The 26,856-nt window shown below is 42.6% G+C and overlaps 1 protein-coding gene across 2 annotated transcripts in view; it reads left to right on the top strand.

Annotated features, from left to right (window-relative positions):
• Window positions 1-26,856, top strand: part of KIAA1671 (KIAA1671 ortholog) — a 2,688,721-nt gene that overhangs the window by 503,689 nt on the left and 2,158,176 nt on the right. The gene's annotated exons all lie outside the window — the stretch shown is intronic.

Here is a 26,856-nt window from a genome sequence, read left to right as displayed (position 1 = left end):
GGGATAGACTGGAGTTGCTGGTAGACCTGGCAAAGGATGTGGGGAACTGGTACAGCTGTCTGGATGGGAATAAGGGAGAAAAAGGGAGTCGGAAAAAAATGCCTGTATGGTCAGCCCAGCCAAGTAAAGTTATGTTTTTCTCTGCACGGTATGCTGCTGGCTGAGTTCCAAGTCCCAACAGTGAGAAACTCTGCAACTTTTAAGAAAAAATAAATAAAACAAGTGAAATAGGCTTCTCAAAACCACCTTTTTTTGGAGGGGATGCAACTCAGTACCACCTGAGTCCCCTGTCAGTTGTCGTTTTTGATCATGACTACTTTTAAGTTAATGAATGGGGAGCAGATCCTCAAACAAATTCTACATTCTTCTTGGCCCCATGTTTGGGCCCAGAGTTGAATGTTGTATCCTCTCCTCATTGCAGTCATATTAAGTAGGCTACCTGGAATGTTCTGCTTTAAATCCACAAGTCATATCCAGATGAACCCAGCAAAAGCTTGTCACAGAAGAAAAAGTTAAGTGCTTTTGCAAGATGGCAAGACCCTCTGCACAACCCCTTACTTGTATATGCTTACTCCATGTCACGCAACCTCTGAGGAAAGTGAAGTGAATAACTTGATTTTATAATTGAAACAGTGCCAGCAGTGTTCCTCTGTGACTAAATGCAGTTGAGGAATTGCAATTCATCTAGATGTGATCATATTGCAACATCATCGATTTCACACATGATGACAGGTAGGGAAGACCTACTTGAAGACGCATCAGAATTGTACACTTTGATTCCCAGAAAGTACAGTAAGACATGATGATTATAAACAAACATTGCAAGAAATAAGCCTTGACCTCTTCAGGGTCTGTGTGCAGCAAAGCTTTATAGCTCTAGATTATCAGTTTCTGTCCTTTTACCCTGCTACTTCCTTTTCATTTAATATCTGTGCTCTCAAACGAGTTGGGGTTCCACTTCGTCATGTGTCAGGCAGCAGGCTGCTCTCTGGAGAATACAGCTGTTCTCTCCTGCTCTCTGTAAGAGCACTTTCCACTTAATTGATCTCCTCAACTCTGGAGTTGGGGTCCCCTCCTCTTGACAGTTTTGTTGCCTTTAATCTAGTTTATGCTCCTCACTACCATTATAGAGGACCTCTGTGCCCTTAGCTTAGCAGTCTTCTGAAATGCTAGTTGCTCTGCTGCTTAATGTCCCCTAACATCTCCTCTAGCAGTCACTCACTGCATTGTCCTTTATCCAGAAACTTCTTTCAAGACACATTACCACTGTTTGCTTCACCACCCAGTTCCAGTTTTGTTTTGTTGGGCCCTAATCTGAAGACAACCTGTCTCTTAATATCAACTCTGTTCCCCAAATGACCCCTTTATTTTTGGCTGCACTCCTGAACATTGTCTGAATTATACCCCACTGTATGACATCTGACCACACCCCACACCATTACCCAACTTCTTGGCTGTTGTCAGCTTATCCCTTGATATTAGGTCCAACAAAAGTTTTACCCCATCATATGAGGACTTTAGTGTTAGTATTCATGCCTCCAAGTCCATACTTGTGGAATGTTTAAAACATTTCGTGACCTTTAGTTCTCATCTTCAATCAGAGACAAAGAGCTATGTTTAGGCCTGCCATTGAGAAATCAGAATTTGGTCTGGTGGCAATCAATCTACCAGATGTAAGGTTTGCTTGCCATGTCTACCTTCTCCTTGGCTAAACATCCCCCCATCCATACATCAGTTTCATTACTCAGTTTTATATCGCCCAGCATCACTTGTTAACCTTTACTCCATGAATAAGATAAACTGGTTCATATCAAGTTTTTTTTTTTTTTTAAAGTACTAGCTTACTGTACCGTGCAAGTTCTAGTACTTGAGAGTAAGGGTTTTAATGTAGCAGAGGAGGCCTTTTCCCTTCTTTTTCAAGGTTAATCTGCCTTCCAAAATGCCTTAAAATTGTTCTGCACATATTTGTGATATTTAAAAGAATTTAAAGGATTGATACAGGAGAGGAAAAAGTGATTGAACTTTGTACATTTTCTTTTAGATAAGGTTATGTGAAAGGAAAAAGCAGCTGAACTTTTCTGTACGTTTTTCTTTTGGCTAAGATTTCTTTTTGTTGCTTTTATTTTCACAGTAAGGAACCTCCCACTGCTTTCTTCCTGTTTTTGACTTGACAATCAAGATTTCTGTTCTGATCAGTTTTAACATCCTTTCATAGCGTCTAAATGGTTAGCAGGAATCAATTGTGTAATATTCTTTTTGCAAAACAAAAAAAAAAAATGCATTTCTAGTGTATATACAGTTGTCTGGATAATCATCTGCTATTTACGTTTGACAAGCTTTTACACTGATCGATTGTCTGTCATGTAATTTCTTTTTGAGATTAATTCAGTTTCACAGTGCTTTTCATCACCAGCTGTACAAATTGCAAATCGGTATTGACAGTTTGCTCATCAGATAGTAGACAGTAAATGTAGGACTTCAGTGTTAATCACTTTGTTGTTAGACTGAGATGTCCAAGCCTCCTGTTTTGCGTTGCATATTCTATTCTTTTAAGAAAAGTAGTTTCAGCAGTCACTCTGTGATTGCTTGATATATGGCATTGTTTTTGATTTTGGATGACATTTTCGACCTGTTATATGTGTCAACCCTGCTCATGAAGATGATTTACATAGTGTACTTAAGGAGACCTGATGTCTGGGAAGGCATAGATCTTCATTTCACCAAGTAATAGCTAATCGTTTTTTTCCATGTGTTAAGTGGTATTGGGCAATTGGACAACATTGTGGCTTTGGAATGAGCAGTAATGTAGAATCAGACCAGGTCTTGATTTTATAAGGTCACAGGATGCAGAAACAATGGAGTTGTCTTCATTGCACTCACTGTAGTACAAGAGTTCCTATTTCCTGTGTTCTAGAGCAGCACAATAAGATTAGGCCAAGGTTTAAAAAATACTGTAGTGGTTGTATATTCACTACATTCTTTAAGTCTGGAAAGAAGTGCTGCCATTTATAGTCACAGTAGCTCTATTGTAGTTTATAGTGGAGAAGTAATGATTAGTAAGATCCATGTGATCAGTCTGAAATTGCAGGAAAGAAGGGAATGAGTGAGTGTCATTTAAAAAGCTTAAGTCTTGCTCTGAGGAGTGGTAGCTTAGATGAGGTTTGAATCCCACCAATGCCATCTAAATGTATGATCCAATGGATGGATGAAGGATTTGGTTTGAATCCTGTCAATGCCATTGAAAATGTCACAAATTGATGGTACTACTGCCACCGGTGTTGTTAAAAGGTTCTAGTAGACACCAGTGGGATGGCCTGTGAAGTCACCCTTCTGGTACACTGAAGCTTAAAATAAAATAAAAAATACACACAGCTGTAACTCAGTAATCAACTTGGCCCCAAGAGCATAAAATATGCACTGTTGTCCTAGGCATGAGCTTTCAACATCCACCATTAGATTACACTGTACATAGGCTACTTAGAGCTGAACCTTTGGTCTAAAAACCCAGGTCCATTTGCCACCACACTCTCTGTGAACCACAGTGTCTTCCAGTGGCCCATATCCATTGCAACTGCCTTTCATGAAAGTTATTTACACACACCCACCCACCTTTTGTCCTGGCAGAGTTGTACTGCCACTACCCTGGAATAACTAGGGACTGCATAGTTACCTGCTGTTCTTAGCTAAAGGCAAATATGAAATGGTACACATTAATACTTTCATACCGCGGTGGTACGGCGGTAGCGCTGTTACCTCACAGCAGCAGGTTCTCCCGTTCGATTCTCTGCTTGGCTTGGGAGTGCCTTCTGTGTGGAGTCTGCATGTCCTTCCCGTGGTTGGATAGCGTTCGAAAGACATGCGTGTAAATGGGTGTGCCTTCGTTGACGGTTGGGCGTCGAGCTGGCACCTCGGCGTTTCACAAAAATCTACTGCCAATCATTAGTGGACCGGAGTTCCGCTGTGGCGACCCCTTACCAGGAAAAGCCGAAAGACAAACAACAACACATTAATACTTTCACTGGTAGTAGACCTATCTGGTCAAGTTAAATGGAGATGGAAGCCACATGTTATTAACCTGCTGTGGTACATTACAACTCATCTCGGATAACAATAAAGACCAGCCACAAGATCTTAAAGTGAATAAACTTTACTTGCACTATAAGATGAAAAATGCAGTTACAGATAAAATATGCAGTGGAATAAGAAAGTGCACAAATAATATTAAAATAATTGTAAGTTACAAAGACAGGAATATTTAAAAATATGTAGACTACATACATGTAACGGTTTACCTTGTAGCACTGAACCCTTACTGTTAAGTTCCTAGAAAATAACAGGTAGAAACTGCAAATAGCAGATTTGTAAGGAAGTGGTTACCTCAACATTGCCAAGCAAAGAAAAGACAGAACAAAGACCAGCATCAAATATTTATACATATTTCAGGTCGTCATTTTTGTTCTTGTTCCCCAAAAAATTCCATAATTTCCTATTGCCAAAAACACCTACATCAGCTTATTTGAGTAGTTTGCTTTCCCACAGCAGAAGTAACTTTACCACATCTTCCACCTGTAAATGAAAAGGGTTTAGTTATATCTGCCCAGAGCAATAGAAGAGGTTCCATGGTGTAATGGTTAGCACTTTGACTCCAGAAATCTGAGTTTACAATCTCAATAGAACCTGCTATGTCGAAACTTTGAGGGTTAGTCTGGCATAATGGTTAAGGTTTTCACTTCATAGATGCACGGTACATGGTTTGATTCTAACCTTGGGATATTGGCTAAGCTTAGAATGATCCTTCCCAAAAGTTAGCCTAGTATTAAGCTATGAACCTATTACTAATATTTAGGATCTCTTAACTGTGTGCATTTTAATGTCTGTTTTATTTTCACAGTTGTAGTCACCTACTTTGAAGTAGACTGTAGCTATGTTCTGCAACCTGTTACCGCAGGATATATGAATGTGTATATTTTGCATTTCAAACAGCATTTCCCTTCATTTCATCTCCTTTTACATCTTACAAGAGAAAAGGTCATAAGGTTAAACATATTTTGCAGACCAAATGTGTTAATAGTAAAAAAAAATAAAAAGTGAATAACATAAATAACCTCTTTAAAACAGTTTTCCTTAGCCTGACATCAATCTTGTTACAATATCAGCTTTTAGTTTTTCAGTATGGGCATAGGCATAGCTTTGACTCTAACCAAACTATATCTTTTTCTAGGTTTTACATCTTTAAGTAAAGAATTTTAATTACATTGAAAAACACCCCTTCATATGATTAACAAAAACAGGTAAACAATAGCTTGATTAGTGCTGTGCAACTTACAGTTTAGATTTCCAGATTTTAAACCTTTCAGCTGTAAAATCAAGCATGAGCTAATTGATAACTTGAAGGCAGAGAGCCATATGAGGCCGAATGTTTTGAATGGAAATTGATTGACAATTGTGATAGAAATTTGGATGGACTTAGAATGCTTTTTCAGATGCTTAACCTTTTAGTTCCAAAACCAAGCACATGCTGATTTGATACCCTGAAAGCAGGGTCGGCCTTAGGTCAACTGATGCCCTAGGCAAAGGACTCCACGGTGTCCCCAAGCCCCACCTTGTGCCCCCATCCTAGTCTGTTTACACCATCCAGTTTGCTGGAAAAGCGCACCTGCTAGAGCGGCGCCCTAGGCGGCTGCCTAGTTGGCCTATGCCTAAGGCCGACTATGCCTGAAAGCAGGGAGCAGTCTTAACCTGGATTTTAAAATGAGATGCTAGAGAAAGGTCTGAGGAAGTTATTAGTCCTTGGAGTTTTATTTTCATTACTTATGCCCTCTCATTTTTTAGTTAGTTTGAACCTTATCTTAGAATAATTTATTTTTTGGAATAGTAGCAAGCTTCATTGTTTGAGGGATAAATCCCTTTTAACTCGGGCTACACAAATTTGATCATCTTGAGTGCCTGCTTAAGCTTGTAGGAAGGATAGAGAAATAAGACCCTGCTTACTCATCTTCCTGTCAGGGGAGGTATAGGTATGATGTACTGGTGGAAGGCATGTATGTTGTCTAAGCCAGTGAACCATGGAGCTCAGAAAAGCTGCCAGGCTAGGTGAGTGGATCGATCTAGGGAGCATGTGTCCAATGTTCCTGGACAGGGATGTGCCGAGGATCATATCTCACAGCTGTCCTTGCTTTAGAAGGGATGTCCACATCTAAAAGGGCCTACTACCAAAATAAAAAGTCAACCTGTGTGAGCAGCAGTGTTGGTTCTCTGGCCTGCTCTTTCCTCCCATTGACACATCATCACTCACCAGTATAAGTGGGTGGGCTGGCAACACTACTCTGAAGGGGTAAACCAAGGTTACCCAGGTTAAAACTGTGGAGAATAGAAAGAATGCTTAGTGTGTCATGCTGCTGACACAGATTAGCCCCAACTTGTATATGATTATACAAAGAAAAAAACATTTGGAGGAGAATGCAATGTCCGTTTATAATTCAGAGTAGCCTGGCTGTAGATATAAAATCTTTATTTGCTGGTGTAAAATGGTGGTTCTCTTTATCTTTATGTTCAGTGCAGTTAGTTGCCTTTACATTTCACTTGTGCATTTCTCATTATCCACTACAAATGTAGTGTGATTGTGGTAATTTCTTTAAGTATAATGTATAGAGATGTTTTGGTTTCCTTTTACCAGTGGCATCAGGAAGTTAGAATGTTCCTCCGTAGCAAGTACATTGGACATTTTCTACAATAAAGTTGAATAAAAATTAATTTGTTTCATACAAGCTAAGTGACTCCTTTCTGGGATTGCTTTTTTTGTACAAAATAAGTAAAAACATGTTTTAATTTCTTAAACAGAATAAGGCAGATGTTCTCAACCTTTTCTGTACTATGACGCCCTTAATAACTGGGGTTTCCCCACAGTACCCTTGGGGTGCCAGCACATTAGTATGTGGTATTGAATGTCATGATGATGAAAAGTACAACAGAAAAGTAATGTCTTCCTTTTACTGAGGCTAATATTTAAGTATGCAACATTTATAATAGAGAGTAGTCCAACATTACAAGTATGCAGATTTAAATTGAAGATTATTATAATGGCCATCTTTGCATGACAAGTGACAGAGAAAGTCAGTACAATAAGGTAGATATGACAAATGTATTTCTAATACCGCAAAGTGGTGTAATCTTGTATTTCCCGCTAGATGTAGCCAGATCTGCACCAGCACTGTTGCACACTTTGATTTGTTTTTGAAAAAAAAGTTTAATTCTGGTCCCCTTCATGCAGACCAGGGGCCATTACCTCTGTGACCACGTACTGTGGCTCTGAACTTGCCCAGCTCTCAGCTGATCCCTACACTTAACTGCCTAGTTTAGGCCTATTTAGTCAGTACTGTAATACTTAACCTCCACTTCCTCTTTCAGAGAGTCGCATGTAATGCTACTACAGCATCGTCATGAGTGTAACATGTTATAAATTCAGCCATGTCACTCCTATCCACATGCCATGCCACAAGACATGTCACACTTAATTCTGTATAGTATATGACAAAAGCATATATCAGACAGCCAGTTTATATTTCCCCACAGCAGGCAGTATGGTGTGAACACTCAGATTACCAGCCCTTTTTCCGGGGACATCCTGATGTTCTTCGTGTTTCACTGTTGCAGTCATAACTGTAGGGTGCTCCTGCCGGCAGGCAGCCCGAGGTCGGCCAGAATTCCAAAGTCTGGGTCCGGCGTCGGCTGTACCAGCAAGTACCCTGACGTCAGAACGTAGAGGTATAAAGATGACAGCTGACGCCATCTTCTCCAGTCTTTCTTGCCGTGTGGTGGAAAGCAGCTCGCAAGTGGTTGGTTGGCGGATTCCGGACAACGTGCTTTGATTGTCGTCGGTCCGAAGTCTTCTTCTTCTCTTCTCACGCTAAGTACCCCGTTGGGGAAACTTTTTTCTTGCTCCTCCGATGTCAGAAAAAGTTAATAATTGTATATCGTGTGGAAAACAAATACCTCATAAAGATTTCCACTCTTACTGTCTTCCTTGCTTGGGCCCTGACCACGACGTTTCTTGCTGTCGGTTTTGTGCCAGGTTTAATTCTCGCACTATTAAGCGTAGGTACGATTGGGCCTTGAATTATTTCGGTAGACGGTTCAATTATAGGATGTCGTCGGATACTTTACCGGCAACCGGAATTCACAAGAAGCGCAAGGACAAGGATAGGCCTCCGAGGTCCAAACAGGATACTTTGCAGCCGGAGCCAGCTTCAGGTTTGGCGGTCATCAGTGAGGCGCTTTTGCAGCCCCTGTCGTCAGCCACTTCGGAACCGATGGCCGACACGGACTCCCATGGGGAGCCAACTAGGCCCAGTATTTCAGCTGCTGCAGGACCTTCGGACGTCGCTCCTTCAGATGGGTCCGGAACCGCTGTGCAGGTACCGGCTTCTGAAGGGGTTTTCAGGCCTTCTCATATCACTATTACTACAAAGACAAAGGCAAAGTCAAAGACCCCTGTTAAGCCAAGGGTTTCTTCTCAAGCTTCTTTGGATTCAACTCCTAAGACCCAGAAGCAATTATTAAGAATGGCTGAAAATTTGCTTACTATGATTAGGGGCTCTCACCCTCCTCCTGAAAAAAGGCATAGGCAGGATATTCCTTTGGATTCCTCTGATCAGGCTTCTGTGTCTTCAGTCTCTTCCTCAGACCAGGATTATTCTTTTCCTCCCTATGAGGATTCTGATGCAGAGGACTCTATTCCCTCTGCTTCTCCCCCTGAAGATTTTTCTTTTGGGGAAACTTTGCATGAGATGAGAGAGCATTTTCATTGGGAAGGTCAGGATTATTCTGCTACCAAAAAGAGACTTGGGGAGTTTCTCCTTCTCCCTCAAAACAGACCTTTGGCTATTCCTCCTGTTCTTGATATTGTGGATGATGCTTTCTCTGAAGCTAACCTGAATCCTGATTCCTTTCCGCCTGCTCCTTCTAAGCCGGATAGATTTTACAGGGTCCCTGATTCCCATCAATTTTTGTACAAGAACCCTTCTGCTGATCCTGAAACTATTTCTCAGGGTTCCAAGGCTGCTAAGGCTGCTTCATCTAAAAATCCTATTCCCTCTGAAAAGGATTCTCGTGCCTTGGACAGATGGGGCAAAAAGGTGTATACTTCTGCTACTCTTTCTATTAGAGCTTTAAATTGCCAGTTTCATATGTTCAAGTATCAGCAATTTCTTTTGTCTGTTTTAAAGCAAAAACTTTCTACCTTTCCGGCATGTGCAGAGGACAAGGAATTACAGGATGTATTGCATGCAACTGAACAAGTTAGCAAACATAGTTTACATTGTGGTTTTGATGCCTTGGAGGCTTCTTGCAGGGCCGCAGCCTCTGGTACTGTTATCAGGAGACATGCTTGGCTTCGAGAGCAGAATTTACCTGAGCAGGTTAAGGCTAAATTGTTAGATGCCCCTGTTCAGCATGATGTTTTGTTTGGGTCTAAGGCTGAGGAGGTTATTAAAAAGATGGAAGATAAAGCGAAATCTATGCAGATGGTTAAAGATTTCTTACAAGTTCAGCCTCCTAGATTTTCCAGAAATTGGCCCTCCAAAAATTGGTCCTTTCCCATGTCTGACAGGCCTCAAAGGGGAAGATATAGACGCTCCAGAGGTCGGGCTCAGGCCTCTTACAGGTCCAGACAATGGACTGCTTCTTCACCTAGAAGGGGAGAAGACAGATCTCAATCACAAAGGAAGCAGATCCAATGACTCCCTCTGTTGGGCTACAGGTCCTCCTTGCCTGGAAGCCCCTCTCGGAGGAAAACTTTCTCTTTTCTACCAAAATTGGACACATATTACTCAAGACAAATGGGTTTTAGACGTGATTTTAAGAGGTTACAAATTCCACTTTCATACTCTACCAACGTCTTTCGGTTGGACAGATCTGCCAAAACATCAATGGTCAGAGGCCTTAAATCAAGTGGACGCTTTATTGGCCATGAGAGCTATAGAACCTGTTCCACTTTCAGAAATGGGAAAAGGTTTTTACTCAAGACTATGTCTGGTCCCAAGAAAACAAAACTCATGGAGACCTATTCTGGACCTTTCAGTATTGAACACCTATCTGGAAATTCCAAAATTCAAGATGCTTACTCTACAACAACTTCTTCCAATGCTCTCCCACGATGCTTGGATGGTGATTGGACTTAAAGGAAGCCTACTTACACATCCCCATCAGGCAGGAACGCAGAAAATACCTCAGATTCAAGGCAGTTTCAAGGCATTTTCAATTCTCTGTACCGCCCTTTGGCTTATCTACTGTGCCCAGAGTCTTTACCAAGTGTCTGGCTCCAGTAGTAGCTTATTGCAGACTCCAAGGGATTCAAATTTACCCCTATCTGGACGACTGCCTTATTCAGGCGGACAGCAAAGACCTTCTACTTCAACACCTGCAGTTTGTTCAACGTCTTCTCCTACTTCTGGGATTTTCAGTGAACACAAAAAAGTCACATCTGATCCCCTCTCAGCAAATGATTTTTTTAGGAGCTCTTCTAAACACAAGCTTGCAAAGGGCCTTCCTCACTCCAGAAAAACAATTTCAACTGGCCTCAATTTTCAAGACCTTGGCTACTTTAACTCGGCTCACTGCAAGGAAATTCCTGCAGGCATTGGGCTACATGGCTTCTTGCATCCTGTTGATTCCAAATGCAAGGCTTCATATGAGAAAACTTCAATGGTACCTAAAGAGTGTATGGTCACAGCATTACCACAGTCTGGACACAACGATTCCACTGATTCCCTGCCTCCAAAAAGAGTTCCTTTGGTGGTTCAGGGCTTGTGCTTTAAACGAAGGGAAACCCTTTCGTCTGCCTCAACCTTCTCAGATCATAACCACGGACGCTTCGGATTATGCTTGGAGAGCTCATTTTCTAGAAATTTGCCAGCAGGGCTCTTGGACAAAGAAGCATCTTCCCTGGCACATCAACTTGAAGGAAATGTTGGCAGTCCAAAATGCTCTTCTAGCCTTCCAGAATCTTTTGAAACCAGGGCCTCTTCTGATTCGTACAGACAATACCACAGTCATGTGGTACATAAACAAACAAGGGGGCTCTCACTCTTACCCCCTTTGCAGACTAGCCATGAGTTTATGGGACACAGCTCTAAATCTGAATCTGCATCTTCAAGCTCAATTCATTCCAGGAAAACAGAATCTCTTAGCAGACAGCCTAAGCAGAAACCTGTTGGATCCTCACAAATGGATGCTGGACCCCAACTTGTTCAGCAGGATTACTGCAGTTTGGGGCTGTCCTCAGATAGATCTGTTTGCATCCCATCTCAATCATCAGTTGCCTCTCTTTTGCACCAGGTCCTTCCACAAAACAGCGTGGAAAGTGGATGCCCTGTCATTCAGCTGGAGGAATCTTTCGGGATATGCCTTCCCTCCTCTTCCTCTTCTGCCTCGGGTGTTACTGAAAATAAAACAGGACAAACCAAAGATTATCATTTTGATAGCTCCAAATTGGCCAAGGCAGTTTTGGTATCCAACTTTGAAACACCTATTCTTGGAACCTCCATGGATTCTACCTCTGATCCCTTCTCTTCTGTCCCAGCATCAGGGTCAGATGCTACATTCTCAAATCAAGACCCTATGCCTGGCAGCTTGGCTCTACAAGGGCCTTTGATTCCTTCTTCTCTTCCCAAACAAGTTTTGGATGTTCTTTTAGAAGCTAGGCGGCCTAGCACTAGAAAATCTTATGCTTCTAAATGGAAAAGATTTTGTATTTGGATGCAGGATCGAGGTTCAGATCCTCTTTTGCCTGATATTTCTTCCATTTTACTTTACCTCTCAGACCTTTTGATTAAAGGCCTCTCCTTTTCCTCCATCAAAATCCATGCTTCTGCTATCTCGGCTCATTTCAACACTGATCCTCCCATCTTTTCTCACCAGCTGGTGAGACAATTTTTGAGAGGAGCTAAGAATTTAAGACCTCCCAGAACTCCTCCTGTTCCTGCTTGGGATCTTAATTATGTCTTGGAGAAACTTACTTTGCCTCCTTTTGAGCCTGCTGCGGCTTCGGATATCAAGTTCTTATCCTGGAAAACAGCTATCTTATTAGCCTTGACTTCTGCTAGAAGGGTTTCAGAGTTACAAGCTCTCATGGCTGTGGAACCATATCTTATCTTCCACCAAGACAGAGTGTCCTTGAGGACCAATCCTACATTTATACCTAAGGTGATCTCTAAAGTGGCTCTAAATCAGACTATTCACCTTCCTACCTTCTTTCCAAATCCTCAAAATAAAGGGGAAAGGATCTTACATTCATTGGACGTACACAGACAACTACGATTTTACCTGGACAAAACTAAAGATTTCAGAAAATCTGATCAATTGCTTATCTCTTATGCCTCCAGTTCTCTAGGTAAGGCTATTTCTAAACAAACTATTTCTAAATGGATTGCTCATGGAATAAGATTTTGTTACTCTCACTATGGGAAACAGATTCCAGGTATTGTTAGAAGTCATTCTACTAGAGCAGCTGCCACTTCAGCAGCTTTCCTCAGAGGAGTTCCTACCAAGGACATTTTGGAAGCTGCCACTTGGAGTTCAGTGCATACTTTTTCTAAGCACTATAATCTCCCTTTGTATTCTAAGTCCAGGGCAGGCTTTGCCTCTGCTGTTTTGCAGGGCCTTCTAGCTGCCCCTTCTTCTGCATAACCTCCTCCCTCATTCACAGCTTCTACCCTACAGTTATGACTGCAACAGTGAAACACGAAGAACATAGTACAGTTGTGTACACCTACCATAAATGTAGATGTTCGAGTGTCTTCACTGTTGCGGTCGGTGTTTCCCTCCCACCAATCCCCTCTATTTTTCACTTGGTCTCTCTTCCACTTCCTTTGTGGTGTATTTGTGTTTCTATTTGGACACCTTTTGGTTTCTTTGTTGGGGGCTTCTGACATCTGGGGCAAGAAAGGCTGAAGAAGATGGAGTCGGCTGTCAGCTTTATACCTCTACGTTCTGACATCAGGGTACTTGCTGGTACAGCCAACGCCGGACCCAGACTTTGGAATTCTGGCCGACCTCGGGCTGCCTGCCAGCAGGAGCACCCTACAGTTATGACTGCAACAGTGAAGACACTCGAACATCTACATTTATGGTAGGTGTACACAACTGTACTTTTACCAGAGTACAACATAATCTAAATACATTCTTGTGTCATTCAGAAAAATCAGGCACACTTTTGCAATAAGTGCTATAAAACTGGTGCCAAGTGTTTAAAAACACAAAAATTATGATACAGATCTCTTCAGTGAGTACTATGTAAACTTGTCCCAGATTTAGCTGTTCAAGCAATCAAATAATCCCACTTTCCAGGAAGATTTAATTTTGGCTTACCACTAGAGTGTGTACAGTTACATAAGGTAAATGGCTGCAGTGGTGGGTGTCTCATTTTTTCTCCTGCAATATGCTGTAATTATTGAAGATTAGAATATAAACAAGGCATTGAAATATTGAGGAGTTGATATGCTTCAGTGAGTGTCAAGCAAATGGTGCTGCAGAGTGCAATATATGCAAAAGAATGTAGCCGACTTAGCAAAACCATATCAAAGAACAGTAAAGGGTAGTACATATTAAGACTTGTAAACGTCATAGAAGATCCTTCTATGCAAAATAGAATTAGTTAGAGTAGACATTCTGCATAGCAATCTTTAATTATGCAAACCATTTCAAAGTAATGTATTTGTTGCTAAGAAACGTTAAATGACACACACACACCAAAGAAGCATTATATACCCTGCAAACACCAAAGAAGCATTATATACCCTGCAAACACTAAAGTATCAATAGTGCATTTTACAATTCAGGCTGTTATGTTTACTGGAATTGAGGGCATTACTGCCTTTCAGAATTCAGAAAGCCGCGGTGATGCAGCGGTTAGCGTTGTTGCCTCACAGCAAGAGGTTCTCCCATTCGATTCTCGGCTGGAGCGCCTTCTTTGTGGAGTCTGCATGTCCTCCCCAATGTCGAGTGACATTAAAGACATGCAGGTAGGTGCGAGCATGAATGGGCGTGCCTTCGTTGAAGGTTGGGCGTCAGACTGGCAAATCGGCACCACAAAATCCACTGCCAATCATGAGCGGACCGGAGTTCCGCTGTGGCGACCCCTATCCGGGAAAAGCCGAAAGACTTTACTGCCTTTCAGAATTCTACTCCCAGATTTCTTGTGTGCAAAGGAAATTTATGAAAACCAGAAAAAATCATGAAGATGCCATAAAAGTTGATGTCCAGGATTCCTCATGTACTTTCCTATTCTGCCTTTTGCACCTATCAAAATTCTACTTAATCCACCCTCCCAAAAAGATAATGACTGTCTGGATAATAGAAGGTGCTTTTGCCAAGGTAACCTGCATCCAACTGCCCATACTTGAATCCCAGATTAAAATAATTTTAACTTTAACTTTCACAAGGTTAGTATATTATAGGTTCATAGGTTGGTACTAGGCTATCTGCCTTAGCGCCTATACAAGCCTAGCCATAACAATTCCCTGGCTATTTCTTCCCACAATATTTACTTCCCTATCTATTTATTTCTATCAAAGTAACCCACACAAGCCTACCAAAATTTGATGGTCTTCATTTTATGTTTACCTACCTCAGGTAAAGACAAAAGCTGCAGTCAGCCTTGTAACATTGTCCATTGTACAGCTCCTATTTAAATTTTGTAGCGCTGTTTTCTTAGAAAGCAGTATGATGCATGTGTAGTTGACCATAAGTGTAGCCTCTCACTGGACTGGTGGTTAGATTCCCGAAATTTGCTTTGCAATACAAGAAAGTAGTACTTCCACTGATTCCTCAGAGCTAATGTAGTGGGAGCACAGCTATGGAGGAACCTGCAGAATGTCCACTTTACTACAGCCCTCAGGTTGAGAACCTCTAGGATAAGGTGTTATTTTAAGTGTTTTTGTTTTAAAATGGTTTATTCTGCCAAGCATCCAGAACTTCAAAGACTGCCCTGATACATCAGCATTGCTTCCTATCTTCCTCCTTTTAAAATTAAAGTACTGCTCTATACTGGCTGGCAGCAGCCAAAATCATTCACATTAGGAACATATTGTTTGATGAGTCTTCACGATCTTTGGAAAATTGTGGACATGTAAAATAAATAATGAAATGCAAAGTGCAAAAATTATGCAGAAGCCTCCAAAACTTGGCTCTCCAGTTCAGTTATGAGCTACCCTACCTTTTGTTTGGAATCTTCATGCATTTTCTGTGCTCACATTGGTTTTCATCATGTAGTCCAGTTTCCCCTCACATTCCAAAGATATGATGTAGCACAGTTGGTTTGTGCATACTTGCATCTTAAGATAGCTGTCCAGAATTGCTGTCTCCTGTCGTGCTCACTGATTGCCAGAATAGGCTTCAGTTCCCTCATGACCTTAAACTGTTCAATTGTAGACTGAATAATTGGATGTTATAAATATTTTTACTAATTAGTGTGGGTTAGAAGCCTAGCCAACTCATGAAGGTCTAACAGGAAAAAACTGAAGCATGGTAGTGGTTAACTTATTTTGTTTTGTAAACAAGAGTTGATCCAGGTTTTGACAGCATATTTTAGGCAGGTGGGAAGAAGTGAAAGTTTGCAGAAGCTCCCAAAGATACTGGGCAAAGCAACCCTCTCTACCAAAAGGGTATATAGAGACTAGACTTCAACTGAAGATCATAGAAGTGATAATTAGTAGCACTGGCTATTTTGTTTTCTTAATAAATAATAATGATGATAATAATGTGCATACAGATGAAGAGAGTTTGTAATCCTGAAAAAATTGTGTCTTGGACATCAATGTCATTTTGAATAGTATTGTAACTTTTTTAGCTTTGAGGGTTGTGGAAAATTAGTTGAAGAAAACTTGTTCACATTGATGCTTGATGACTGTGTACTTGAAGCAGTACAGGTGTTGAGTTCTGCCTCCAAACATCTTAATTGTTCAGTCCTAGCTGTGCCAGACTAGCATTGCTGGTAATGTGTATATATTGTAGCCATTAAGTTTTAGTACATTTTTCCATGCAGTAACTACTCCCTCACTAAAGAAACTGCATTCTACGATTGATTTGCACCCATCTATACAAAAAATTGGTTCAGGTCTTCAAATATTTATTTTAATTTCTTGAAAGACTACTGTCCTGTGTCCCAAGACTGTATGTTATTTGGAGTGAACAAATGCAGTTGTCAAGACTCAAAACCAGGACTCCCCACACACACACACACACACACACACAAACACTCACACTTTTTTTTCCGTTTCTTAAATTGCTTTATGTACATTCTTATGCAGACCAGGGCAATTAGTACTATGGTTAAATAGTAAGAAAAATGGGTATAATATATTTGTAATACATGGAGCATGTTAATTTCACTCTAAAACTGAGAAATACGTGTATTTAGCAAGTTTTGAATGCAAGAACCTGGTTATAACAAGCTTGATATAGTGAGGATTATTTTTTTCTATGCTGCTCCAGGACATCTGCCAGTGGCAGTACTACCAGCAGCACCCAGTTGTTCATTCACAGGTTAAGGGAGCCAGACATTCTGGGACTAAGCAAGAAGCCTACAATCCATTCATTTCTGATGGGGAATCCTGATTGGCTGTTTGTTCCCAGCAATTGTCAAGTGGTAGGGAGTGGGCCAGCTTGCTAGTTCTGAGGAGCAATCTACTCTGTCCCCTGGGATCACCCTCATCTCTCCTCACTAGATTCTGTATGATCTGCCATTGCTATATTTTGAAGGGAAATGTGCCTCTACATGCCCATGCAAGATGCACTGACAGCACAGCTTTGGCAGGCTTGACCTCCATTATATAATACCTACCTCTCCTGCTAGGTGTCAATTTCTCCCAGGAAGGGCAAGCCAGCAATGGCCACTCACTTCCATCTTCCCTGACTTATCTCTTATAGGTGACTAAGCCATTATTCAAGTTTGGGTCATCTGTTCGGTAGTCGGGGCCTTTTCCCTCATATCACATAACTGGCTTGCTTCACTTGTATGAATGTTTTTACCAAAAATGCTTGGCAACTACTTTAGAACTGCACTGGAAATTTGTAGGCACCTTTAAAAGGTAACACACTTCACACTCCCTCATAAACAACAAAACTGTTTCAAGTCAAAAGTGTTTAACAGCTTTTAAAACTGTTGGATGATGGGGGGGGGTACTGCAGGCTGTCATTTGTGTGGCAGCAAGAACTGTATGACCGCTTTTAAAGCAGTCTGGTACTTTGAGCTCCTGTACTTTTTTAACTTGTAGATTGGGGCAGCTAAAACTGCCCATGTATTGTAAAGAATGTTCAAGTCTCTAATCATAACCAAATGTGTTTTCAACATGGATTCAAGAAATTCTCTTCTTGAGTATTATTCTCAAGATGAATTTATTCATTCGATTTCTTAGACATACTGTTAAGTTACGATTGGTTACCCAGCCACAGTCCTCTAAATTAGCAACAAATGCTATGCAAAAGTTAAATAAGCAGTAGTGCATTCATTCATTCTCTGATTGCTAACTTAATACAGTTTAGGGTTGTGATGGAACCAGGACCCATCCAGTGACGCACTGTCTAGAACAGGATGTGAGTTTGTCACAAGATAATCACATCTACCTAACCATCCACTCACTTAACCCAAGAGCAGTTTGTATTATTGTCAGTTCACTAACTGCATGACTTTGTGATGCTCGAAGAAACTGAAACTACGAGTAAAAAACTGAGTGAACACACACAAGAATTGTATGAATATACCTCTCATAGGTTCATAGGTTCATACTAGGCTATCTGCCCTAGGGCATTTATAAGCCTAGCCAGAGTGTGTATGGCTTTCGCCACCCATTTTAAATTAATTTTGCTATTCCCTTTTTCGAGGTTAGTATACAGTGCCTCTGTCTAACAGTGACACAGAAGTGATACCCGGGGTAAACCTACGATCTCCCATCCACTCATCAAGATTCCTCTTGAAGAGAGTCAATGAGGGACTCTGCCTAACCTGGATGGGGATTTTATTCCAGAGTGAAGGGAGCCTCTGGGTTATGAATCTGTCCCTCCAGCATGTCCTATTTATTTCAGTGCTGAGGTTTAAGTCCCTCGAGCGCGTAGCTCGATGGGATTTGGATTTTCTGAGGTGCAGCATGTCCATTAATTCCAGGTTGGACATGGCTTTATACGTCAGGCACAGATCACCTCTGAGCAGGCGGTATGCCACTGAGTAGAGCTGGAGTTTCTTTAACCGGGCAGCATACGGCATCTGTTTGAGGGTCTTTCCAGTTGCTGCAGGTGTCTGGTAAGGTACATCCCAAAAGGGGCATTGTACTCAATTATGGGCCTGATGAGGGATGAGTAAAGAGGCACGATGACCTCCCCTGATCTAGATGAGAATCCCTTCATGATTAGGTGGGCTATATAAAATGTTTTTCTAACCACTTTGGCCTCGTGGTTGTCAAATGAGAGATTGCTATCAACTTGGGTCCCCAGGTCCCTAATTACTTCTTCTGTACTTAATGGATTACCACCTATGTGGTAATTTGTGGGCACTTTGTTTTTGCCAAAGGGGATGACTATACACTTTTTGGCATTTAGCTTGAGGCCATGGCTCTGGCACCAGTTGTCTGTTTATGTGAGGCCCTTTTGGAGGATGCTTGTGTCAGCTGGAGAGTCTATTATGGCGCCCAGTTTGCAGTCATCTGCGAACTTGGTCAGCCACAGTCCTTCCATGTTGGCCTGTACCTCCGAGAAATATATACCGAACAAGAGAGGTCCCAAGACTGAGCCTTGTGGGACGCCACTTGTAACTGGTTTGGAGTCTGACATGGCTCCAGCTATTCTAACCATGTGGGTTCTGTCCTTGAGCCAGTTTGCAACCCATCTAGTGACATAGGGGTTTATATTTAAGCTGGTGAGCTTATCTATAATGCTCGAGTGGAGTATTGTATCGAAGGCTTTTGCGAGGTCCAGGTAGGCTGTGTGGACCACCTTCCCCTTGTCAATGGCCTTGGTGACTGTTTCAAAGAAATCGACCAGGTTTAAGAGGCAGGATCTGCCCTTAACAAAGCCGAACTGGGTAGGATCCAGTGTCTGTAGGTCCCCAATATCTTTATTTATAAGGTCCATGATGATCCTTTCCATAGCTTTGCAGACCAAGCTAGTGAGACTTATGGGGCGATAGTTTCCAGGATCCGTTCAGGCACCACCTTTGTGAAGAGGGACCACTGTTGCTGTACGTCACTCTTTGGGTACATATCCTGTAGTAAGGCTGAGATTGAACATTAGTTTTAGGTTTGGATTTAGCTCTTCTTGGAGTTCATGTAGGACGCAGCCCGGGACACCGTCTGGTCCCATTGATGCTGTGTTTCTTGCTTTGGAGAGGGCGGCTCTTACCTGAGCATCTGAGATGTCAGGGGGGCAGCACTCTGCTGGGATAGATATTAGCCCTTTTGGTGGGGAGGTGGGGGAGAAGTTTGCGCTGAACCTGTCAGCTAGGATGTTGGCAATGTCTTTGGGTTCGGTGTATTTTTTGTCATTTTGGACTAATTCTGAGCATATCTGGGAATTCCCACCCAGGTTCCTAACATAACTAAAGAAAGCCTTGTGATTATCCTTAGTGTCCTGTGCAATTTTTCTCTCAAAGCTGGCCTTAGACGATTTTATGAGTGCCCGTAGTTTTTTGCTAATACTGATCAGAGATGCCTTCCCTTTTTGGGATTTTGCTCTGTCATGTAGTAGCTTCCTCCTTCTATTGTATAGTTTGTTTATGGCTGGGGTCCACCAGACAGAACGTCTGCCTTTGGAGGATTGGGTCTTGGTTTTATTTGGGATTGCATGATCCATGCATTCCTGAAGGTGTTCATAGAATGTGTTTATAAAGGATTTTGTGGTCTGGGCCGTATTATCCACAGGCCCGGGGGCTTTGAAGGATTTCACCTCGGTTTTGAGGAGTGTGAAATTTGCTTTAGAGAAGTTTTTTACTGTGGTTTTCTAGGCATGGGGTGGGGTCGGGATGTGAATATCCAGTGAGATTAGTTTATGGTCTGATCTTACCAGTGAGGAATACACTTCTGGTCTGGAGCATAGAGTCCCCATGTTGGTGATGATCAGGTCCAGTATGTTTTCCCCTCTTGTGGGAGTGGTAACAAGTTGTTCCATTGCATTTGAGTTTATAAATTCTAGGAACCTTTGGGCTAGGGTGTTGGAGCTAGAGTAATGCTCCCAGTCTATGGTTGGGTAGTTGAAGTCACCCAATATATTGGTGTTTGGAGAGACCTTCATATTTTCCAGTGTTCTCAGGAAGGCTGAGTGGGGTTCCTTGGTTTGGGAGGGTGGTCTGTAGCAGGCTATAAACTGGAAGGCAGTTTTACCCACTGTTAGTTGCACATGAATAGTCTCTGATGCTTCGTGCTGTGCCACCAACCTGGAGGTGTGGGTATCTTTGATGAATATTGATACTCCCCCTCCTTTTGTGGTTCGGTCCAAGTTTTGGGCCCGAAAAGCATGGTATGAGGTATAACCTGGTAGTGCTGGGGTGCTCTCGAGAGCCTTGAACCAGGTTTCTGTTACTGCACAGATATCTATGTTCTCCATGCTAAGGAGAGTTTTGAGTGCATGCATCTTGAGGTTTAGACTTCTGACGTTGAGTAGCATTACTCTTAGTTTCTTATCCCTTGTGATACCTATGGAGGTGGGTTTGTCTTTTGAGCCTTGCCTAAAAAAGGCACTATGGGGGTAGCAAGAGCCTTTGCCAATATCTGAAAGCCCAGGGGTGACAGGTGCAAGCCGTCCCTAGTGAAGCATCGTGGCTTGTCGAGCATGTCATCCCAGACTGACAGGCATTGGATCCCCTTTGAATGACACCAATACTTAAGCCAATTGTTGAAATTGATAATCTTGTCTTCATACTGTGGCATCATTCTTGGTGAGGGTAAGATGCTACTCAAGGTCAGGGTCATACCAGCCTGGGCTACATGCTCAGAGAGCTCCTCTATGTCTCTTTTCATGTAGTCCAGGGAGGTACGTCTCAGGTCATTCACACCAGCATGGACAATGACTGAGTCATATTTGTACTTGCCTTGGAGTGACCTGAGTGCTTGTGTTGTGGCGGATCCTAGCGCCCGATAGGCAGCTCACCGTGACCTTCTCCTTGTTCAGCCTGGTGAGCGGGACATCAGTGTGCCTGATGATAGTCACCTATTACAAGTGTATCAGGTGTGTTGTTTAGCCTTAAGGGCTGTGACTGTTCGGCAAACTGGCTTTGTGAGCTATGTGTTACACGTGTTTTGTTTTGGGGTAGCGGTTGCTTGGGTGTCTGCTTTGGAGGTCTCTGCTGCTTAGGCAGATTTTTATTTAGAGCCTCCAAGTATGTTTTTGTGTGTTTATGTGTTTGGTTTGCTGTCGTGGTAGGTCTATGTGAGACTGGAATTGTAGTGAGTGTGGTTTCCTTCTCCTCCTGACTGGTTACGCCAGTACTGAGTTGAGAGAGCTTAGCCTCCAGTTTGGCTATATGGTTGCATCTCTCACATGTGTTGGAATTTGTTGGGAGGAGGAGAGGGTTGTCTGTGTACATTAGGCAGTTGTAACATTGCCTCAAGATTCCCAGGTTCACCAGCTGGACCGGAGAGGAGATTGACAACTGACCTTTGGACATGCTAGAATAGTATTGGGAATTCCTTTATAATTGAAAAAAGGGCCAATGGGGAACAAGTTACTCAAGGGAGTTTGTGAGGGTGTAGTGCTTTTAATTTTTTAGTGCTGACTTATATAATTGCTTTAGTGAGCAAGTGCTAGGCTTTAGCGTAGGAATAGGGTGTTTATTAAGAGAACTAGATCAGTTCCAAGGCTCAAACCCAAATAAGCGGTGCTGCTCGATGCCGTGCTATGCACAAAATCACGCAAAGCCGCGCTACAGCGGGTTTTATACAGGTGGACTTGAAAGAGCTAGAAATTGGCCCAAAACAGCCAACAGACTACCAGATTCCTGTGCTGGGAACACTCCTCCAGGGACAGATAGGCTGCTCCAAGCTCCCCACTGCCACTGGTGAACAAAGAAGCCTCCCTCTATCCAAGAAAGGAAATGGCAACACAGGAACTTTCCAAAAGTCCAGAATACAGCAAAGCCTGTATTTGGACTACTCTAGGTCAGGAAAGATGGGAAACGAGGATAACTTTTTTTTTTTTCTTTTTTGCAACAAACAGCAGGAAATTGCAATAAATATGCAACACAGGCTAGCGCACTTGAGTGTGTAGCCTCAACAAGTAAATGCAACAAACAGGACAAACTTTATAAGTGCAGGTGCAAAAACAACTTTAGACAGTTTAAAACAGTTCAAGAAGCAGAAATATTTGCAGTTTAGCTAGATCGGACAGTCGCCCAGGTAGTAGCAGGAAAAAACACTTATCAGGTTAGCAGTCGCTCTTTTAGCCTCTCTGCTGCTAGCACCACTCTGCAGGACCACGAGGAGCTTGGCTGAGTAGTAACAAGCGCAAAAACCTCGCCAAAGCGAGATGAGAGAATCTGGTACAAATTACCTTAAACATCAGGGACACCTAGTTAACCTAATATATGCATATTCAGTTAAACACATTAATGGACACACCCACACATTTTCAATTACACAAAGACAGGGCATCGTTTTAGATAATTTATTAAAAATGGTTCTATACATACACAGATACACTCATAATAAGGGATTACTCATATTTTCATACAACTGGCAAAAATTCAAGTAATACACACTTGCCCACCTTCACACACAATCCAAGAGAATTATTTTTATTAAAACATGTTTAAACATTTACAAAACACAAATATATAATGTGGAAACAATACACAGTATGGCAATTCACAGTATGGCAATTCACATTCAGAATATTGACTATGCAGACTTGGCTACAGTTCAACACGTAATTTCTCCAGCTGTCCTATCAAACAGTTATTCAACTTCAGCCTCTTTTTGGGCAGAGTGAATTTCTGTAATCAATGCTGTAGAATGTTCTTTGTTATAAGCAGCTGTAGCTTTTCTTGTTCAACAGCATGTCCTTCAGATGTTTCACCCAGTAGCAGTCATTTTCCTCTTTCATTTTTATTGCTAAGATTTTCGGGCCAAGTGACTGTCTGAGCTCAAGTTCTGACTTTGCAAACCATGCTAAATGCTCTTTCTGCTTCACTGTTCACGTATGGCAAGCAGAGGACAGTTTGCTTCAGTTTTTGGAAGGTTGGCAGGTCTTTTCTTGCAGGGCTATAAAGCACCACGGACTAGTACTTTAGAAAATTAGATGTTTCTGATCCATATGACCACTCAGTCATTTGATTTATATTAAAAATGTTGCAATAATTTTGAATGTTCCACTCATAAACTATAAAAATTGAGATCAGTGCCAGTATCTGCAATAGAGGTGGATGAAAACTACAGATTTGTAGCTGGATCTAATAAGATGGCCGTGTTCTGCAGCAGAGGCTCTTTGGCAGGGAGATGTTTTTTTAATTTTGAGTAGGACTGCACAGTAAAACTGCTTGGCTGTCATAAAAAGTTTCTCTTCTACTGTTGTACACCCAACGCCATCTGTATTACCATCCAATAGGTTTTAGCATCAGGACCAATACAAATTTTACTATCTGGCAAGATGTCTTACAGTTCAAGAATTAAATCAGTAGTATTTACACTGTCCAGAAACTGCCTAGCAGTTGGTGGTTTGAGTCCCCTATTAGCATATGCCAGTAGTACTTTCTGCATATCATTATGCAAGGTGAGCAATATACTTTCCCTACCTTGAATTTGCACATTGAAGTGCAGCAGTGGTTTGATGGCATACAGCAGGAGCTGGAATGCCAGCTTAATGTCATGGCTCTGCAGTTTCGCTGTACTGAGCTCCAATTTAGAACAGGAAGTAATATATCAGGGTAGACCAAAAGGTAAGCATTCTTTTGATGTTTATTGTCAAATTTTACCATCGACTGAGGGCAAACCTTACAATTTTAAGGGGTTCAATATCCATGAACCTTGCACACTCTAAGCTTCTGCTGATGCTGTGCACTGCTGGAAAAATGACAATAAATGTTGGACATCAGTTCCTCCCCAGATACAGCCATTTACACCACATTTAATGCATAACTCTGCAATGTGGCATAAGAAGCCGAAGCTGATAATATGGGGGGGGGGGGGGGGTCATGTTCTTTTAGTCTGGTTAGATTGGTGTGACAGAGCAAGATGAGGAGGACAGAAGAAATGGAAACAGATGATCTGCTGTGGTGACCCCTAAAGGGAACAGCCAAAAGAAGAAGTTTGAATAGTACAGAATTCTGTTTAACAGTCATGGATGCAGCATTGTTCGAAGAATGTCTGACTCTTTTTGGTGTCGAAAAGAACAGGGGACCTGAGACTCATTCTAGAGCTCAGCAGATTAAACCACTACGTTCTGAAGTTCAAGTTCCGAATGGTCACCCTTCAGTCCATTTTTCCATTGCTGGAAAAATGGATGTGCTCCATCGACCTCAAGGATGCTTACTATCATATCAAAATGGACAGGGCATCCAGGAGTCACCTACGCTTCCGGCTGGGAGCCAGTCATTTTAAGTTTCGTGCTCTGCCCTTTGGTCTCACCACAGCCCCCAGGGTGTTCACCAAGTGTTTGGCGGTGGTGACAGCTCACCTGAGACGTCAAGGATTCCAAGTATTTCCGTACCTGGACGACTGGCTCCTTACCACCCCCACCAGGCATCTACTCATCCGAGCCAGGGATGCTACCATTACCCTCTGTCAACGACTAGGAATAACATTGAACTGGGAAAAATCTGCCTTGCTGCCCTCAGTGTGTCACGTTTATAGGTGCAGAGCTAGACACCGTTCAAATGCGGGCCTTCTTGCCGCACGACAGGATCACAGTATTACAAAATCAGGTTCACGTGTTATTATCCCTCAGGAAAGTACAGGCAAGATGGGTCCTTCAGCTTCTGGGCACCATGGCAGCTACCATTTTGTTAGTGCCTCTAGCGCAATTACACATGAGGCTTCTTCAGTGGCTCCTCTTTGCCCAATGGTCTCTCCAAAAACTCCCCCTTTCCCATCAGATCCTACTCACAGACTGATGCAAACAGGATCTCCGTTGGTGGCTATGCTCCACCAATCTGGACCAGGGGAAACCATTTGTTCCTCTGTCACCTGTCGCCATGGTGACCACGGACACCTCCCAGATGGGGTGGGGGGGCATTTTCTTGGCAGGATGGTCCAAGGCACGTGGCAGGATCAAGAGGTACATCTGCACATCAATGTCTTGGAGATGAGAGCGGTGTTACTGGCATTCTGGGCACTTCAGAGCTCTCTTCCTCTGGGGACGATTGCAATGCACTCGGACAACATGTCCATTGTTTGGTATCTAAACAAACAAGGAGGAACCAGATCTTACCCCCTGTGCAGAGAGGCCATGCGAGTGTGGCAGTGGGTGGTGTCTTCCCAACGTTTTCTAGTGGCAACGCACATTCCGGGGAAGTCCAATGTGATAGCAGACAGGCTGAGCAGAGCTATTCTGATGCCTTACGAGTGGTCCCTGAACCATCTGATTGCGGAACAGATTTTCAGCAGGTGGGTCAGCCTTGCTGCGATCTTTTTGCCAATCCCCTCAATGCCAAATGCAGCAACTACTTCACCCTGATCCCCCCACAGGGGGAGTCACCCAGGGACGCTCTAGTCCACGATTGGCCCTCCGGTCTGCTCTATGCTTCCCCCCCGTTTCCTCTGTTACCAAGAGTGTTTCAGAAAGCCATATCCTTGGGAAGCAAGATGATTCTAATTGCACCACACTGGCCTCGTCAGGTCTGGTTCTCCTTTCTCCATCCATTCGCTGTGGACAGTCCTTGGATTTTGGACCCAGTACCAGACCTACTGACACATGTCGGGACAGTTCCATCCCTCCCTGCGGACCCTCAGGTTGACAGCCTGGCTACTCCACTTCCGTCGTTAGTCAGACTTCATCATTTTTCACCTGAGGTGGTGCACATTTTATCCTCTTCTCATAAGTCTTTGACTAGTAAGATTTATTCCAGCAAATGAAAGAGATTCTCTATTTGGGCTCATGCACAAGGAATTGGCCCTTACACAGCCCCAATTGCTGCTGTTTTAGATTTCTTGTCCATGCTCTTTCAGCAGGGCTCCGAGCCAGCTACCATTAAAGTCCAGCTGGCAGCTATTTCAAACTTTCATACCTCCTATGAGCCTTCCCTTATGGCGCATAATCTCTGTAAGGCCTTTCTAAAGGGCACCTTATTACTCCGGCCTCCTGTGTCTGAACCTATCATGCCCTGGGATCTAAACTTTGTTTTGCAAGCCCTTACTTCCCCACCTTTCGAGCCTGCTGCCACCTGTGAGTTAAAGTTTTTGTCATGGAAGACAGTTTTCCTAATAGCCATCACATCAGCCAGATGGGTGTCAGAGATCCAAGCTCTCTCCATTAAACCCCCGTATTTAATTTTTCATAAGGGCAGAGTTTCTCTCAGACCTAATCCATCCTTTCTCCCCAAAGTAACACCTTCTGTTAATCTCAATCAGTCTATTGAGCTGCCAGTGTTCTTCCCTCAATTCTCGAACAAGGCAGAGTTTAGGTTCCATCAACTGGATGTGCACAGACAACTACGATTCTACCTACACAGGACCAAACACCTACGAAAATCTGACCAATTGTTTGTTTTCTTTTCAGAAAATAGAGCGGGATCCCCTATTTCTAAGGTTACCATTTCCAGATGGATTTCCAATTGTATTTCCTTTATTTATTCTTCAGCGGGAAAGAATCTACAGTTTCCTGTCAAGGCTCACTCTACTAGGGCTGTTTCTGCATCTATGGCATACCATGCCAGACTATCTTAGG

The sequence above is a fragment of the Protopterus annectens genome, chromosome 4.part0, assembly GCF_019279795.1.
Source record: "Protopterus annectens isolate FY-2018-M chromosome 4.part0, PAN1.0, whole genome shotgun sequence".
Classification (NCBI taxonomy): Eukaryota; Metazoa; Chordata; order Ceratodontiformes; family Protopteridae; genus Protopterus; species Protopterus annectens.
The sequence above is the reverse complement of the archived record's forward strand: the minus strand, read 5'-3'. Positions and strand labels throughout refer to the sequence as shown.